Consider the following 20,674-nt stretch of genomic DNA (forward strand, 5'->3'; position numbering starts at 1 on the left):
CTTCGACTGAACGGAGTACGAATATCCAGATGTTGTCGACGGACGTGAGGGATAGTAGGTACTATCTTGCGTGTTAGACTTTTCTGCAGGAGGGTCTGAGTTTCTAGCCCCATAGCTTCTGGTGATGGAAAGGGAGGGTGTGCAACGTTGGCTCATGCAGCCTGAGCGGCGGGCTGGGTGCGCTCACTGTGGTCTCCCACTCCAGTAACACCCTTCCATTTGACTTGTTGTTTGAGAGCTTCCATCTCCGCCGCTATTCTCTGGATGACGGCGTATTGGTCCCTTAACTTGTGCTCCAGGCGGCGAGCATATGACTCTCCCTGACGCCGGTGTCCGTCTGGGCTCCGCGAGTGACCAAAGCTTCTGGCGCGCTTATCTCGTGCATCTCTTGGAAGTTCTCCTGGGGAAGTCTCCAGGTCCGTCATATCCGGAACGGCGGGAAGTCCGTCTCTCTGTCGAACTGACTCTGGGGTAACACTGTCGATGGCAGACAACGGTACCTCACCGTTGTTTGCCATGAAGGGTGATCTGATAAGCTTGGAGGGCGAGGTTGTGTCTGCTGAAAGGATAATTTCCCACTGACGGCGCCAATTGTATGGGGAACAAATATTCAATACCGCCCGTACTCCTCATGTCCAAGCTCCGCTTCGATTCGATTGACCTGCGAACGCAACGGTGGTGAGCTACCCGGCGGTGTGTTGCCGGAAAACTCCTCCGACAGTCAAGTTAGCATACACTCAGATAGAGAGAGAGAGATAGAGAGAGAGAGAGGAGCAGACAAAGAGTTTCTCTCACCAAATGATGTTCCATCCCCAGCATGGGGGGCGTAGTCATGCTTATATACCTTCTGCGCTTGCCTCTGCATCCATTCGCCATCTGACGCGTGGAACTGCTCTTTTATCCCATTTCCCCACGTGTCAGCGCAAATTCAGATAAACACCACCTAATCAAACCGCCAAACAGCATTAGCGGGAATGGGCAGCCCGGCGGCACCACCTCGGCCTCCTACGACCGTGCTACTTAACGTGTCCAACAGTGACATTTGCTGAGCTCTATCGCGACCGAGCTCAGTAGCACCCTGGTACGACTAAGCTCCAGACAGGTTAGGCCGGTCCGCGGAAGACCTTACTCGCCGAGCTAAATGTGCAAACAACAAAGTCCGGGTTGACAGACGATCATCTTGGCTGAATGGGTCTTGGACCTCAACGGAGCAAACCAATCCTAGATCAGCCCAGATTAGCTCGGCCCAAACACGCTCAGACCTCTTTCAGCCTGGCCTCTATTACGGTCCAAAGCCAGATTATGAATCTCCCTCTCAATCCCAATCTCTCATCCCTCTCTTTCCACCGTAATATCTTCTCGCCTCTGCTTTCCCTCTTTACCAGATGCCTTGTACACCACATACCACTTTTTCCTTCTATCTCTCATTTGCTCTCTTCTCTCTCATCAATCCCAAGATTCCATATATTGAAGGAAGCTCCAATTTCTGATATTTACCTTCATCTTCAATGATTCCAAGCTTCAATACACAGGTGTCAAACCCTGTCCATCTTCCCCACATGCTCGGTTTTTTTTTTTTTTTTTAATTTTTTAATTTTTTTTTATATAAGACAGCTCCAATTTTTGATATTTACCTTCATCTTCAACGATTCCAAGCTTCAATACACAGGTATCAAATCCTATCCCTCTTCCCCCTATACTCGGTTTTTTATATATATAGATATATGGATATGGAACCTGTTATAATTAATCTTATATGAGTTATGATATTATTTTATACTCTATTTTTTTAAAATGGACATGGACATATCATATGATGTATATTTCAGAAATAGCTTCTTCATCTCCTATTGATCACGTTGAAAAGTTATTCGCCGTTATTCGCGCACAAAATACCCAAAGTTATTCATCCTCAAAATTTTCACCTAATTTGATTTTAAATTCGACTAAAAAGCAGCTTGATTTCATATGAACTACTCCAATTTTTTCATCAAAATCTTTGTAAAAAAATACCTTCTCATCCCAAATTTCACTTCTCACCAAATTTTAACCCAAAAAAAAAAAAAAAAACTTCCTTGATTTGATGAATATTTGCTGGAAATATTCAAGAATTTTTTTAAAAAAAACTTTTTCATAGAGTGAAGATGCTCTTACCTAGGATGGGATATATCCCAAATTTCACTTTTTACCAAATTTGATAAAAAAAAAAAAAAAAAAATTTAAACTCTTGATTTGATGAATATTTGCTGAAAATATTCGAGAATTTTTTTTAAACAACTTTTCATAGAGTGGAGATGGTCTTACCTACGATGGGATATGTTTGTTATCTCTATATATCTATATAATACATTTTGTTATCATATCTATTTTCACTTTAATTTGTTGTAAACATATATTTAAATGTTTCAATTTTTACCTTAAATAATAAATATTATTAATTAAAATTTCATTCTTACTATGTCTTAATTTTTTATATTATTATCCATTTTATAACTTCATTTTTTCCCATGTAGATTGGTGATTCCAATCCGTAGTTGTCATCTGCTTGTATGCTGACATGTTTAAAAAGTCGTTAGAATATGTATTATCCAAAGTTTACATTATAATTTTATTGTTTCATATTTTTAAAGTGTCACATGTAAATGTAAGCTACTTTTTATCTTCATTTTTAATTTAACAAACATGTTCTATACTTTTCTATTTTTCAAACCATCACATGTAAATATATAGTACATTTTAATAAACTTGGTCTATATTTTTATATAGATTCAAAGTTTCTAATTCATATGTATTTGTTTCTCAATATACTCTGTTTCTTTTTATTGTATAGTTCCTTAGAAAGATAGTTTAAACTGTTAGATTTGTGCGTGAAAGGATTGACCTGCAATGAGAAAAAGGGAAGTGTTGGTTGAACTTGACACTGCGACGGACTCTTTCAGTAAGTGAACTAACCAAATTTATAGGTCAATGAACTAAATATGTTAAGATTTTTATTAAAATTATCTAAGACTAATACTATCTATCTGTATTCAAAAACATTTGTCTTAATCTCTACAGAAGAGCATTTGAAATGTGAAAGGAATAGGAGAAGGCGTGAGACATGTCATGCAAAGAAGCAATCTACAATGCATGAAGCAGCAAAAAATTTATCCAAAATATAAAATATAAATGCCATTATTATCGACTTGAAGCTATTCATTTATGAAAATAATATTTCTACAAAATATTACAGAGAGCAATGCATTCAACTCAACATCTACATCAACGAGTGAAAACAACAAAGATCAAGTATATTGTCAGAATGAAAATAACTATCAAAAGGATACCATGTCCATAGGTATCGTGTCATAACCCAAACCTGCCCCCATAGGTTAAGGTCATAACCGATCAGCAATCATAAGATTACCTACGGCCTTTGACAAAACCAATTCACATTATAATAGAAAAGGGGCCAAACGAAAGCAGTCTTAGAAAAAATATTTGTCCATTGAGCTGTGCTTACATGGCATACCAAAAATATTTCCATATATGTAATAATAACTCACCCCAAGGACCAAATTAAACATCTCGTGCATCCAAGATCATACATACATATGGCCAGCCAAACAAAAGGTTTATGTACATAGGTGAACCAATGGATCCACCAAGGTAGCAAAAGAGAAACAAAAGGACAAAAATGGAGTCTCATGCGTGAGACATCCGAGCTAACTCCACAAAACTTGGACTTCTCTTACAAGCTTTATTGAGGCTGGGGCTGGACATCTCTTTGCTTACCTACATACACATAAATAAGAGTGAGCGAAAGCCCAATGAATAATACCAAAATAAAGAGTTTATACGAATAAAAGTTCTCTAATAAGTGATATCCTTGTCAATCACATCAAACGACCTTAGGCCTATTCGTATTTCTATCAAATGTATCAAATGGCCTTAGGCCAAATCATATCAAACGGCCTCGGGCTCAATTCATTCTTGTCAAATGGCCTTGGGCCCAATTCATTCTTAACAAACGGCCTCGGGCCCAATTCGTTCTTAACAAACGGCCTCGGGCCCAATTCGTTCTTATCAAACAGCCTTGGGCCCAATTCATTCTTATCAAACGGCCTCTGGCCCAATTATCGTATCAAACGGCCTTGGGCCCAATTCATAGCAAACGGCCTCAGGCCTAAGTCATTCGTATTCATATTTATGTGCATTTCATATTCGTGGTCATAATCGTATTTGTATTCAAACAGCCTTCGGTCCAATACGTTTTCCTCGTAACGCCTTATACAAACATTAAGCATAACGAATACTCGTTCACAAATCAACAAATCCATAAAACTTATACAAAAATAACATTTGGAAAGTAGCATACTTGAAGGTATCTTTTCTAAGATACTATTCATAGTGTTCTGTCGATGGATTTGCCCTCGTGCTTGACCCTACACATTTCATAACACATTAGGTTACAAACAATTCAATCCGTTCTTAACTTATTATTTCTGTTAGGCCTCTTTTTTATCCCTTAAGTTCATTTACAATGTTCGATGCATGCCTAAGAGTGCTTAGGAATGAATGAGAACAGAAAACGAAACATAAAATAACTTTTCAAAATTTCTAAAACAGGACTCTATGCTCGAGTGGCTTGTAAACTATGTAAAAGTACTGGTTGTATGCAATTTATGCTCGAGCGAGACTTCTGACGCTCGAGCGCAATGTTTGACGCTCGAGCGACCATATAAATCTCTATAAAACTAATGGTTGCCTTCATTTTCCACTTGAGTGGCAACTCCTTCACTCTAGCGAAGAGGTCGATTTCTGGGTTTTCCAAAATTTTGTTTGAAGTTCAAGTCACAATTTCATAGGTCCAATTCATGTATAATACACTGAAATATGCTAGTACACTCCCAAAAACATATGTTTGAAGATAACTTACAACCATAGTTCAAAATTCCATGGATTTAACAAATTTTAAAGCATAAACTTTATATATACACAATTCATGTTTGTATCTAGCATGAGCAAGCTTCAAGGTTTGAAATTAAGCTTTAATGCATTGAAATTCTTAAATGCATGTGTCAAACAACCCTCAATACAACATGATCAACATGCTTTACATTCAAACATGCAAATTTATGGTCAATTCTTATATGCATGCATCAAATGATCTCAAATTTACCAAGCTTAGATTAATTCATGTATTTAACTTCATGTATACTTTGAATTCATTTAGTTATGAACTTAAACTCATGAATTTGAGTTCAATTACTTACCTAGAAGCTTCAATTCTTCCAACCAAAGCTAAATCTTGAGCTAATTCACCAAGTTCTTAAATTTCTTTGCAAAACTTTCAAGGATGAGCCCTCTTTCTCTCTAAATCCAGCTCCCTCTCTCTCTAAGGTGTGTATTTCAATCTTTGAGCTCCCAAAGAATGAGTATAAGTGTAATTAGGCTCATATATATGCTTGCCTAATCAAATTTGATCAAGGCTAACTAATTAAGCTTAATTCAACCAATTTAATCTAATTAATTTGGTCCGAATCAATTTTTAATCAAATTTCACTATAGGCTCTAAAAATCACATTAATCACAATGGTACAGACAATTCCAGTTTCTGTCACCGTCTACGGCCTTCAATTTTCAAATTATAGCAGTAAATTGGACAGATTTTCCTATGGTGAACGGATATAGTTTCAAAAACATAATTAATCACATAATCATCACCAAAAACTACATAAGCACATAATCACAATCATAATCAAGGGTAATTAACATAACACAGAACAGGGTTATCACAATCTTTCCCTTTTTAGGAAGTTTAGTCCTCCAAACTTATTTTTACCTCTGTCCGGAAATAAGTGTGGATAGCGTAGCCGCATCTCATCGTCATTTTCCTATGAGGCATTCATCTCATAGTGTTCTTTCCATTCCACTTTCACCATTGGGATGGACTTCTTCCTCAACTGTCTCACTTGCCGGTCAATGATTTGTTCTGGCCATTCTTCGTATTTCATATTTTCATCAAGTGCTATCCAATGGTAATCAATCACATGAAATGGATCTCGGAGATAACTCCTCAATATCAATACGTGGAATACATTATGCATTTGTTCGAATCCCGGTGACAAAGCAACTCTATAAGCAACTGGGCCAAGCCTTTCTAGAATTTGAAACAACCCAATGTAACGGGGTGACAATTTACCCTTCTTACCAAATCTCAACTGGCCTTTCATTGGAATTACACGAATAAATACATGATCGCCAACCTCATACTCGAGGTCTTCTTCGAACATCCACATAATTCTTTTTCCAACTCTATGTTGTCTTGAGCCTTTGTTGGATGATTTTAATTTACTCAGAAATGTTTTGCACAATTTCGAGTCCAAGTAGAGCCCTATCCCCAACTTTTGTCCAACAAATTGGTGATCTACACTTTCTACCATACAAAGCTTCGTATGGTGCCATACCGATGCTGGAGTGAAAACTGTTATTGTATGCAAATTTAGCTAACAACAAATAATCTTCCTAACTCCCTGAAAATCTAAAGCACACATTCTGAGCATGGCTTCCAAAGTCAGTATGGTCCATTTCGATTACCCGTCTATTTGTGGATGGAATGCAGTACTGAATCTTAGTTCTGTTTCCATTGCTCTTTGCAAGCTTTTCCACAATCTAGATACAAATTTCGGATCTCTATCCGATACAATAGATACCAGAACTCCATGTAAACGTACAATCTCATCAACATATATAGTGGCCAATCTATAAGCGTCAAAAGTAGTTTTCACAAGCAGAAAATGTGCAGATTTGGTCAGTCTATCAACTATAACCTAAATATAATCCATACCTCTAGGAGTCCGAGGTAGGCCAATAACAAAGTCCATGGTTACATGCTCTCACTTCTATTCTGGAATAGGGAGAGGTTGAAGTAGACCGCCTGGTTTCTGATGTTCAGCTTTAACTTGCTGACATTGAAGGCACTTAGCCACATACTCTGTGATCTCTTTCTTCATTTTAGTCCACCAATAGCTTTGCTTTAAGTCCCTATACATTTTGTTATTACCCGGATGCATGGCAAACATCGACTTGTGAGCTTCATATAGGACTCTCTTCTTTAGCTCAGGAATGCTTGGGACACATAATCGGTTTTGGAATCTCAACACTTCATTATCAATGCTGAATTCTAGTTTCGGATTTGCATTAAACTCATCAATTATTTTCTTGAGGAACTCATCTTTCTTTTGCCTTTACTTTACTTCATTAACTATCGCTGGCTCAGCTGAAACAGCAGCTATCAACCCCACTTGTTCATGTAATACAACTTCAATCTCAGTTTTCTCCAAATCTTGCAAGATTTCTCTCTACTCAGTGAGTAGTTAAGCTAAGTTCCCCGTTGATTTTTTGCTTAATGCATTGACAACTGTATTGGCTTTTCTCGGGTGATATTGAATCTGAAGGTCATAATCTTTTATCATCTCGAGCCACTTCTTTATCGCATATGCAACTCTTTTTGAGTAAATAAATACTTTAGGCTTTTGTGATCCGTGTAAACTTCACATCTTGCCCCATACAAGTAATGCCGCCAAATTTTCAAAGCAAATACAACTGCGGCCAATTCCAGGTCATGTGTTGGATAGTTTTTCTCATGTGGTCTTAATTGTCGAGAGGCATAAGCAATTACCCGTCCTTCTTGCATTAATACACAACCTAGACCTTTATAAGACGCATCACTATAAATCAAAAAGTTTTCCATACCTGTGGGCAATGTTAATACTGGTGCAGTAGTCAATCTTATTTTTAGTTCTTGGAAGGCAAATTCTCTTTCAGCATTCCATTCAAATGGTTGTTCTTTGTGGGTCTGTTGGGTAAGAGGTACAGCTATTTTCGAAAAATCCTTCACAAACCTTCTATAGTACCCAGCTAAGCCCATAAAACTACGGACTTCTGTTATATTTGTTGGTGTAGGCCAATGTACAATTGCCTCTATTTTTTGTGGGTCTACCGAAATCTTGTCTCTGTTGATGACATGCCCTAAGAAAACAACTTCATCCAACCAAAACTCACATTTCTATAATTTAGTAAATAATTTCTTTTCTCTAAGTGTTTGCAAAACAGGTCTCAGATGTTCATGTTCAAGTCTACTCTTTGAATATATCAGAATATCATCAATAAAAACCATAACAAATTCATCAAGGTAAGGCTTAAAAATTCAATTCATAAGATCCATAAATGTTACAGGGGCATTAGTCACTCCAAATGACATAATAAGAAATTCGTAGTAACCATACCTCATTCTGAATGCGGTTTTCTCAACATCTTCTGTCTTTACCTTCAACTGGTGGTACCCGGATCTCAAATCAATTTTAGAAAATACTTGTGAGCTCTGCAACTGATCAAACAAGTCGTCAATACGGGGTAAAGGGTATTTATTTTTTATCATTACCTTGTTCAGTTTCCGGTAGTCAATACACAGGCACAAGGTTCTATCTTTCTTTTTCACAAATAACATCGGTACACCCCATGGTGAAGTACTTGGTTGGATAAACCCCTTCTTAAGTAGGTCTTGCAATTGTTCTTTCAGTTCTTTCATTTCGGCAGTCGACAATCTGTCGGGGGTTTTTGAGATAGGCCGAGTGCTTGGGTACAATATCAATAGTAAACTTTATTTCCCTGTCAACCAATTCTCCTTGCAATTCATCTGGGAATACATCTAGAAACTAGCTAACAATAAGGATACTGCTCAATTCAACATTCACAGATTGTTCAGACAATACACAACACAAATAACCTTAGCACCCTTTCATGATCAATTTACGTGTTTTCATTGCAGATATCAAATAAGATGGAGGCACTACCCCATTGCCCATAAACACAATTTCTTCCTGCCTTGGTAGTCTAAATACAACTTGTTTCGTTACATAATCAATGGTGGCACAGTATTTAAATAACCAGTCCATACCAGAATTACATCAAAGTGTCTAAAGTCTAAGGGTAACAAATCTACGTACAAGGTAGCATTCCTAATATGCATATCACAAAATCAACATACAAATGTACACAACATAGATTCCTCAGATGGAGCAGATACACATAACAAATATGGCAATGATTCTAGAGGTCTATTCAATCTAGATACAAATACATAAGTTATAAAGGAGTGTGTTAATCCAGAGTCAATTAACACAAAAGCATCCTGATTACATATAGAGATAGTACCTGAGACGACGGCTTCTGCGTTCCATGTATTGCCCGGAACGAGCGCAAAGACTCTTCCTTGCCTCACGGTGTCTCTGGTAGTAGTAGGTCTCATAGTGTTTCCTGGTTTTGGGATTGATGTAGTTGAGCTAGCAGCTAACTTCACACTATTTTGATTACAATCCTTGGCCATATGCCCTGTTTTACCACACTTAAAGCAGGCCCCTGAAACACGGTAGCAAACTCCGCGATGTCTTTTACCACATTGGTTGCACATTGGAGATGTATCCCTGGAAAAATTTGAAGTGTTTGAGGTGCCTGTATTCTGTTTCTTTGAAAGTCTTTTCTTCGAAAAAATGCCCTGCCTTTTACTTTTCCAATCAGTTTATGATTTACTCTACCTGACTATGTTAGCTTCTGTTATTATCGCCCGATCTAGCACATCAATATAAGTTTCTAGCTTTAGTACATTCACCTTCTCTAAGATGTCATCTCGAAGACCACCCTAAAACTTTCTCGCTTTCTTATAGTCAATGTCGACCATGTGCGGCGCAAATCTAGCCAATTCAGTAAACTTGGCCTCGTACTCAGCCATTGTCATGTTGTCTTGCTTAAGTTCCATGAACTCCTGTCATGAACACATTGTGGAAAGTATTTGTCGTAGAAAATTTCTAAGAACCGTGCCCAGGCAATATCTTTATTGCTTTCACGCATCAACATCCACCACCTTCTTGCTTCATCTTCTAGTGTAAAGGCGGCTAGCAACACCTTCTATGTTTCTAGACAAGGAAACACTTCAAACAACTTCTCTATGCCAAGGACCCACACTTCAGCCTTCAATGGATCCAATCCTCCATGAAACTGTGGCAGTTTCATTTTCTTAAACTCTTTGGTGAGAGCTGTGGTTCGGTCATCGTTTTGCAAGTCATGAACAGGTTGTACCGGAGGTGGAGGGTGTGGCTGTTGTCACTGTTGTTGTTGCCTCAATGTTTCTGCCATGTCCTGTATTAATCTTTCCATCCGATCCATTCTAGTAGTAGAGGACTCCTCTAATTCATCAGCTCTTGTTTTCATCATTATTTGATTAAACTTGCATATTCTTTATACAAAAATGGACACAAGTATGCATATACATATTCAAGTAATTCACAATGCAAGTAAATCACAAGGCACATAACACACAGTCATTCGTTTCAAGATATTTAAGTTTATTCTCAATGCTTTCAAGTTCATACTTATCACATGAATGCATTCTAAATCTTTTCTAGACGCTCTAGTGCTCTTTTGGACAAGTGTGTAAGTGGTCAACTCGTGACCCAAACCCGCCCCCGCAGGTTAAGGTCATAACCGGCCAGTAATCATAAGATTACCTACGGCCTCTGACAAAACCAATTCACATTATAATAGAAAATGGGCCAAACGGAAGCAGTCTTGAAAATAATATTTGTCCATTGAGCTGTGCTTACATGGCATACCAAAAACATTTCCATATATGTAATAATAACTCACACTAAGAACCAAATTAAACATATCGTGCATCTAGGATCATACATACATATGGCCAGCCAAACAAAAGGTTTATGTACATAGGTGATCCAATGGATCCACCAAGGTAGCAAAAGAGTAAAACAAAAGGACAAAAACGGAGTCTCATGCGTGAGACATTCGAGCTGACTCCACAAAACTTGGACTTCTCTTACAAGCTTTACTGAGGTTGGGGCTGGATATCTCTTTGTTTACCTACATACAAATAAATAAGAGTGAGTGAAAGCCCATTGAATAATACCAGAGTAAAGAGGTTATACGAATAAAAGTTCTCTAATAAGTGATATCCTTGTCAATCACGTCAAACGGCCTTAGGCCTATTCGTATTTCTATCAAATGTATCAAACAACTTTAGGTCCAATCATATCAAACGGCCTTAGGCCCAATTCATTCTTGTCAAATGGCCTCAGGCCCAATTCATTCTTAACAAATGGCATCGGGTCGAATTTGTTCTTAACGGCCTCGGGCCCAATTCATTCTTATCAAACGGCCTCTGGCCCAATTATCGTATCAAACGGCTTTAGACCCAATCATGTCAAACGGCCTCAGGCCCAATTCATAGCAAACGGCCTAAGGCCCAATTTATTTGTATTCATATTTAGGTGTATTTCATATTCGCGGTCATAATCGTATTCATTTTCAAACGGCCTTCGGCCCAAAACATTTTCCTCGTAACGCCTTATACAAACATTAAGCATAATGAATACTCATGCACAAATGAACAAATCCATAAAACTTATACAAAAGTAACATTTGGAAAGTAGCATACTTGAAGGTATCTTTTCTAAGATATTATTCACAATGTTCCGTCAGTGGATTTGCCCTCGTGCTTGACTCTACACATTTCATAACACATTGGGTCACAAACAATTCAATCCGTTCTTAACTTATTATTTCTCTTAGGCCTCTATCTTATCCCTTAAGTTCATTTACAATGTTTGATGCATGCCTAAGAGTGCTTAGGAATGAATGAGAACGGAAAACGGAACATAAAATAACTTTTCAAAATTTCTAAAACAGAGCTCTACGCTCGAGCGCAGCTTTGGTCGCTCAAGCGGCTTATAAACTCTGTAAAAGTACTGGTTGCATGCATTTTATGCTCGAGCGAGCCTCACTCGAGCGCAATGTTTGACGCTCGAGCCACCATACAAATCTCTATAAAACTTCTGGTTGCCTTCATTTTCCGCTTGAGCGACAACTCCTTCGTTCGAGCGAAGAGGTCCATTTATGGGTTTTCTAGAATTTTGTTTGAAGTTCAAATCACAATTCCATAGGTCTAATTCATGTATAATACACTCAAATATGCTAGTACACTTCCAAAGACATATGTTTGAAGATAACTTACAACCATAGTTCAAAATTCCATGGATTTAACAAATTTCAAACCATAAACTTTATATATACACAATTCATGTTTGTATCTAGCATGAACAAGCTTCAAGGCTTGAAATTAAGCTTCAATGCATGGAAGTTCTTACATGCATATGTCAAACAACCCTCAATACAACATGATCAACATGCTTTACATTCAAACATGTAAAATTATGGTCAATTCTTACATGCATGCATCCAATGATCTCAAATTTACCAAGCTTAGCTTAATTCATGTATTTAACTTCATGTATACTTTGAATTCATTTAGTTATGACCTTAAACTCATGAATTTGAGTTCAATTACTCACCTAGAAGATTCAATTCTTCCAACCAAAGCTAAATCTTGAGCTAATTCACCTAGTTCTTGAATTTCTTTGCAAAACTTTTAAAGATGAGCCCTCTCTCTCTCTAAATCCGGCTCCCTCTCTCTCTAAGGTGTGTATTTCAATCTTTGAGCTCCCAAAGAATAAGTATAAGTGTAATTAGGCTCGTATATATGCTTGCCTAATCAAATTTGATTAAGGCCAAGTAATTAAGCTTAATTCAACCAATTTAATCTAATTAATTTGATCCGAATCAATTTTCAATCAAATTTCACCATAGACTCTAAAAATCATGCTAATAACAATGGTACAGACAATTTTAGTTTCTGTCACCGTCTACAGCCTTCAATTTTCGAATTATAGCAGTAAATTGGACAGATTTTCCTACGGTGAACAGATATAGTTTCAAAAACATAATTATCACCAAAAACTACATAAGCACATAATCACAATCATAATCAAGGGTAATTAACATAACACAGAACATGGTTATCACATATGGTTTCTCCTAATTTTCACTTCCTCTTATAGTTTTCCCAAAAAAAAAAAAAAAAATTGGTTTTCATAATCACAACTTTACCAAATTCTAATGGTAATACGCAAGATATTTCAGAGTCTAACTAAATTTTTGAAATATATTAATCCTTTTTTCTTGTCAGATGAAGAATAGAGAATTAAAAGAAATAGGGTAGCACAAGTAGCAGATGCAAACAAAAAGTTATCTATGGCCCATGATGAAATGAATCATCTTGGTATTAGTTTATATACATAACGTAAATAGCCTCCTTATATCTATACTACAATTTGACCTTAAAAATAACTACCCTTCGTTTGATTGGTCATAGAAAACATGGGAATTGTCATTGAAAGATGCATTAAAGGAGCTTTGAACCAGCCAGAATCATCCATAGGTATTTATGGCCCTAAACCAACATAACTTTTATTTAGTATGTTTCTTCTTTCTCTTTATTCTAGGATCTAATCATTCAACATCCATAGATGTTGAACATGATGTCAAAGAGAAAACATCTATTAGTTGCTTCAGCATTTACGAAATTGGCTAGCACTATTTCTTTGCAATTCTTATTCCTCGAAATGAGCTATTTTACTGTTCAAAATGAGTTATTTTACTGATAGTCTATATTGAAACAATATAGAAATAATTACAAAATAAATTTACATCATTTTAATAGGCTCAACTTCATCACCAGTGAAATCTTCATTGACATACAAAGGTATAATCTTTCTTTTTGGACTTTAACTTTAGACAGATTAAAATTTGTTGGCTCATTGAGCCTACAAATCAATACTTTGATGCATAGGTGATTACTAGGGGTGTGCGCGGTGCGGGTCGGTGCGGTTTGAGAGAAAAATAGAAACCGTATGGCGTGTGGCAGATTGATAAAAGTGTCACTAGAATTTGCCATTTTCCTTATCAAAAATCGGTGGTTCGGTTGGCAAATAATGGCGGATTTGCCTTGGCGGTTCGGGCGGATTGGCGGTTTATAAAAAATATAATTCAAATTACAAAACTTAAATCAAAGAGTAAAAAAAAGATGAGAGATACCGTGATGTTAAGCATCTTGCGAAACTTTCTTCTGATGCAGCAAGTGTAGCAACAACATGATAATATCAACGACTATGCCATCAGTTCATTACAAGCATCTGTGGAAGCTACAATGATCAAATACAATACATAAAATTCCCCTCGAGCAGTAATGTAATACTATATTCTAAGGTATAGAACAACAAGCAAACTTAAGTAAAAAAGAATTTTGAGAATCTTATAAAACATGATTTAATAGCGGTGCGGGTCGGTGCGGTTTAGAAGAAAAATAGAAACCGGCGGATTGATAAAAGTGTTACTAGAATTTGCCATTTTTCTTATCAAAAATCGGCGGTTCGATTGACAAATAATAACGAATTTGCCTTGGTGGTGCGGTTTGGTGCGGTTTTGGCGGTTTCGGCGGTATTATGCACACCCCTAGTGATTACAATGGAAGACGAAATAAGAGTTTTTCATCTGAACAGTTTATTGCTCCCACTGAAGCTGCTATCCTACCAACCCAGATACAATCTCACTTCTGTTGTGCAAAAAGGTTCTATGTTGAGACTAATAACTTCTGTTGTATGAGTGGGAAAATTTCGTTGTCTTTCACAACAATGCTCCCTGAGCTCCAAACATTATATACATCAAATTCTGGTGAAGCAAAACAATTCTGAACCTCTATTCGAACATACAATAGCTGTTTTGCTTTTACATCTTTCGGAGTGAAGTATGACAAGGAACTTTGTCAAAGGAATAAAGGAATTTACACTTTTAGGATACAAGGTCAAGTCTATCACTTCATTAATGAAATTCAATCTCTTAGTGATAGACTTTCTCCGTTGCAATTATATTTCTATGACATTAATCAAGAAATCCAACATAGAATGCAACATTCAAAAAAATTGAGAGCAAAAATTGAGAGCTTCCATCATTGATAAGCTTATTCAAATTTCTCGTTTAAATCCGTATTCTGCCTTCTTTAGAAGCCTCACAAACATAGCTGAGCTGGATTCCTTACAAATCATAATTAGATGTGATCCTGGTCTAGATCAAAGAGTGTACAATAACCCATCAGCATCACAAGTTGCAGCAATTTGGATTGCAAATTAAGCTGGAATGGAATTTAAGGAAATGGATATTATTGTTCAACCAATTTCAGGCCATAGCGAAAATGTTCGCTATTACTTTGGCTGCTACGATCCATTACAATACCCATTGTTGTTTTTATTTGGTGAGCCTGGATGGCATTGCGGAATACAAAGAGTTGATAAACACAAGAGGGATTCTATGTGTTGTGGACAAGTATTGCTAAATTTTAATGCAATGGCCTCTGCATCAGATTTGCTACAACAGGAAAATGAAGGTAATTATTGTTATGTTTAATTAATCTCAACTCAAGTACAAACTTAATTACCATTAACATGAAGCATATTTGTTTTCAGTGCTTGACAAAAATTCAAACAAAAGGACAACAGTGTCTTGTAGAGAGTATTATTGCTATAAGTTGCAAATAAGGCCTGATAAAAGATCAATTCTTCTTTGTGCTGCTCGTCTATTTCAACAATATTATGTCGACATGTATGTCAAAATAGAAACAACAAGGCTTCAATTTTTCCGGAACAACCAGGACAGCATTAGGGCAGACCTCTACCAAGGAATCATAGATAGTGTCAACATAGGTGAGGAAAGAGCTTCCTAAATAGGTCATCGAATTATCCTTCCACCATCATTCATAGGTGGGCCACGAGATCTTCGTCGTTGTTATATTGATGAAATGGCATTAGTCCAGCGATTTGGAAAACCAGATGTTTTCCTTACAATGATATGTAATCTATCATGGCCAGAAATCAAAGCAGTGCTGGGACCAAATGAAGAGGCTCAAAATAGACCTGATTTGACTTCTCGTGTATTTAGAGCAAAAATGGAACAGTTAAAAGATGACATAGTCAAACGACTACTTTTTGGAACAATTGTAGCGTTTGTGTATGTCATTGAATTCCAAAAGAGAGGTCTTCTGTGTTGATTTTACAACGCAGACAAAAGTTCCTCACTCCAAAAAGCTATGATTCTATAGTATGCGCTGAAATCCCAAATGAAAAAGAAAATCCACATCTATATTCTATGGTTGTGAAACACATGTTGCATGGACCCTGTGGTCATTTGAATCCAAACAATGTTTGCATGAAAAAGGGAAATTGCAAAAATCATTATCCTAAAAATTTCGAGCCTATAACAAGAACTTTAGAAGATTCTTATCCTATATATAGGCGCTGAGATGATTGCCAAACTGTTAGAGCTCGAGGACAAATACTTGACAATCGTTGGGTCATCCCTTACAATCCATATCTACTTGCTAAGTATGATTGTCACATCAATGTTGAGATTTGTTCGACAGTAAAGGCTCTCAAATACTTGTATAAATACATCTATAAAGGCCATGACAGAGTGGGATTCCATGTTTTTCAAGAAAATCAATCATTTGATATAAATGAAATCGATCAATTTTAACCAGCAAGGTGGATTTCTCCCCCAGAAGCATTGGGGAGAATCTATGCATTTCCTTTAAATGATATCCCCCCCTCAGTAATCCAGCTTCAAATCCACTTTGAAAATCAACAGTTTGTAAAAAAACTGCAGATCTCAATTCTATACTGAAAAATGATACATTCTCAAGGACAATGTTAATTGAATTTTTTTTTAATGAATAGAACAAATGAGGAAGCTAAAGTTAGAAATTATTTGTATAAAGAATTTCCAGAATATTTTGTTTGGTCACAGAGTGATAGAATGTGGACAGAAAGGAAAAAACAAAAAGTCATAGGCCGAATTGTCACAGAACATCCTAGTCAAGGTGAAAGGTACTATCTTAGACTATTCTTGAATAACATTCGAAAACCAACATCATTTGTCTTTCTACGAACAGTGAATGGCAAACAAGTCAAAACATTTCGAGAATCTGCACTTTTGAATGGCCTCTTGGAATCTAACAACAATCTTGAACAATGTTTACAAGAGGCCATAGCTTATCAAATGCCTTATTCACTAAGGTGTCTATTTGCAACAATTCTTGTTCATTGTGCCCCAAACAATCAGGAACAACTTTGCCTCAAATTCCAAGATTCCTTGGCCGAAGATTATGTGAAAAAAACAAATCTCCCAAAACAAGAGATATTAAAAAAGGTTTTCCAAAGCATAAATTTGATTCTACAATCAATGGGCAGAAATATAACTGACTTTAACCTCTGTTCAAACCAAATGCTTTCCTTGGATAATGAAGAGATTTGTCGAGAGATTGAAGAAGAAATGAGCATTGTTGTCTCTGAAAGTGATTACCAATCTATCTCCTTATTATCTCCTGAGCAAAATAATGCTTTCAAGATAATAACTAATAGAGTTTTCTCAGGAAATGCATGAACATTACATAGCTTTAGCAACCGCATCCTCTGAAGTTGCTACAACTATTTTGCTTGGTGGTTGCACTGCTCACTCCGGGTTCAAAACACCTATTGACATGGACACATAAATCTTGCAACATAGGCAAACAAAGTGGGTTAGCGAAGTTATCACACCTCGCAAAACTAATCATTTGGGATGAGGCATCTATGGCTAACCATTAAAATATCGAATCGTTGAACGATATGCTGAAAGATGTTAATGAATCAGAATTGCTTTTTGGAGGTAAAGTAGTTGTGTTTGGTGGCGATTTTCGCCAAATATTGCCTGTGATTCCGAAGGGAACCAAATATGACTCCATTGATGCTAGCTTAGTAAAATCTTACCTGTGGAAGTCCTTACAAAAAATCAAATTGACTATCAACATGCGTGCATGACTTGATCCTTCTTTTAGTGATTACCTTTTGCTCATTGGAAATGGAATTGAACCAACAGATGCTTCAGGAAGCGTTCATTTACCATCTTCTATCATCATTCCTTAGACAAAACCAATTCATGAACAAAAATCGCTTCATTATCTAATTGATGCATTGTTCCCAAATCTTTACAAATACTCCGTAGATCCTATCTCAATGGTGAACTCTGTTGTGCTAACTCCTAAGAATGACTCTATCAATGAAATAAATAATATTTTGATTCAAAGATTTCCTGCCAAAACAACTGATCCAAATAATCAAGGACAATATGAGGATTTCATAAATTCTCTTGAACCAAATGGCCTTTCACCTCATAAGCTGTATTTGAAAAAAAAAACTGTCCCATTATGGTCTTAAGAAATATTGATCTTTCACAAGGCATTTTCAATGGAGCACGTCTTATATGTCGAGATTTCAAAGATCATGTCATTTGCGCAGAAATTGCTGTAGGAGATCACAAGGGAGACATGGTTTTCATACCTCGAATTCCATTACAACCTTCTGATCAACAAAAGTTCCCTGTGCAGTTCACTAGAACTCAATATCCCATCAAATTGTGTTTTGCAATGACCATCAATAAAGCACAAGGACAAACACTAGAGGAAGTTGGAATTTATTTACGAGAACCAGTGTTTTCGCATGAACAACTTTATGTTACCTTCTCACGTGCAACAACAGCTGCAGCAGTGAAAGTTCTTAGCACATCAAGAAATGAAACTGATGAAAAGATCTGCGCTACAAGAAATGTTGTGTATCGAGAACTGCTGGCACATGCACAGTGTTGTTAAATTGTGCTTTTGCAACTTTTTTGTGAAAATCTTAAAGATATCATTTTTGCACTACGTACCTAAGAATAATTGACTTCTGCAGAGACCTACTAATAGTTAATTCTCATATATTTTGTAAGGTTCAAACACATTATTTTCTTGCAATGAATTATTCTTAACCAATTGTATCATTCTAATTGTTTTGTCTTCTTTTTCAGGATGGAAGACAATTTCATTTTTCTAAGCAAAATTACCAGCTCTACTGGGAATTCGAAGGTGAAGTTCATGTTTCGCGGAAATGGTTGTCTAGAATTGCAAGAACAAGTTCATGTATATATTCAAACTTCATTCTCCAATAACTTTCACATAGAAGGAAAAAAAAAAAAAGAAAAAAAAAAGAAGGATGCATAATGAAATGATTGTTAGGTTGAGTTTGTCTTTCTGAAGTTTTCAAATTTATTTTTTCATCTGCCCATGTTGTTTGCTTATCTTGATGTGCAGATTGGAACACTTGAAAAGCAAAGAGATGAACTTCAAGATGAATTGAAAAAGGTGCTTGCTTGGTGGTCCCCCATCACCTGAAAAACCCCATTATTGCTATTGCAGAATTCTCTTCATTAAATATTGACTCAAGTTTTCAGTTCTACCTATTTTTTCATTTGTGTCACATGCGTAATGTTGCACACTTGTACCTAGCCCTGTGTACACTTGTCCCTGGCCCGCTTAAAAATTGAAACCATGACTTCCATTGTATAGTCAGATCATTTTTACTCATTAACATCTCCATGGTGACTAACCATAACACATCTTATGAGAATGAATGGTTGCTATAGGTCAAAAGCTCATTACATTCTGCATGAGCACGTCTTCATAATGCCAGGAAAGAAAGAGAGCAGTTTGATGAAATAAGCAACCAGATTGTTGAACATTTGAAGACAAAAGTGTTATGCTCTTTGCACTTATTATATATACAACTTTGAGTTAAACCAATTGAGAATCATTTTCTACCATGCTTTATAGTTTACACCATTATATCAAACCACACAGTTGGAAACTTTTAACAGGAGCACGAACTGTTGAGATCTATTGCGTGTTATAAAGAGGAAGCAGATTGCAATGCATTTATTAATTTTTTGGAGGGTACCTATGTGTTCTAGTCCAAACACACAGACCAAAAGGAGAAGGTGATCAAGTAACGACTACTTTGTCACTCTTCAATTATTAGAGAATTTTTTCAAGAACTTTCATGTTTTATTCCGCCCATTGTTCAGTAACAAGTAGCTCATGAATATTTATCTTTAACATATTTGTTCGGTTAGTAAAGTAGTCTTCAAAAGTTGTAATCTCCAAGTTCTTTGATCTTCTTATATGGCTCTTTGCATTTTTAGATATTCTGATCTATGAGTAATTCTCATTTTCAATTGTTTGGGTAGACACAAGAAAAATTAGAGCATCCATATACTCTTCTTATCTTCAACTCCTTTCATATGCTCATCTTACTCTGCATTTCTTACTGTTCTGATGTGGGTAATTCTCATTCCCAATTGTTTATGTAGATAGAGGGTAAATTACAGGATCCATGTACTAATATAATCTTCATGTTCTTAACCAATTGTAGCACTTTCAACAAATGAATGCATGAGAAATGCAGGCGAATGCTTCTAATTAGTGGAACTTCTTTAGGGTTGGCTTTTGTTTGTGACGCTCCAAAAATCGGGAACATCAGAGAATATAATAACAAATAAATACAGGGTTTATCTAAGATTACAAAATAGGAAATGTCACTAATGAGTCCTTTGATCAATAAACAAGTAAGATCCCAGGAAAGATCGGATGAGTTAAACTGGCCTCCCTTCAAAGTCCAATCTCCTTAGATAGAAAAACTACTTTTTTGATAGATCTTATCAAGGTATTAATATAAAGTCTACATGAGTTGACAAAAAATAAGGAATAGGTAGTATAAAATATATGTACAAATATATAATAATTACAAAATCAAGTCTTAAACACAACATGGGATCTATCACTTATAATCTCACAAAACGTTTACAAACTAGTTTCTAATCCTCC

At 36.4% G+C, this 20,674-nt stretch overlaps 1 long non-coding RNA gene across 16 annotated transcripts; it reads left to right on the forward strand.

Moving 5' to 3' along the window:
* Positions 1-1,312: 1,312 nt before the first annotated feature.
* On the forward strand, positions 1,313-19,594 carry LOC114293049 (uncharacterized). 16 transcript variants are annotated; one of them, XR_014331957.1, is made up of 7 exons: positions 1,385-1,532; positions 1,615-1,669; positions 2,831-2,938; positions 13,079-13,171; positions 13,265-13,330; positions 18,823-18,934; positions 19,106-19,594. It is a non-coding gene; the product is annotated as an uncharacterized LOC114293049 (long non-coding RNA). The 16 variants fall into 16 exon arrangements; XR_014331954.1 differs by having other exon boundaries at positions 2,860-2,938; XR_014331956.1 differs by having other exon boundaries at positions 2,875-2,938.
* The last annotated feature ends 1,080 nt before the right edge of the window (positions 19,595-20,674 follow it).

Source organism: Camellia sinensis, chromosome 6, assembly GCF_055761805.1.
Source record: "Camellia sinensis isolate YWXY chromosome 6, ASM5576180v1, whole genome shotgun sequence".
Lineage (NCBI taxonomy): Eukaryota > Viridiplantae > Streptophyta > Magnoliopsida > Ericales > Theaceae > Camellia > Camellia sinensis.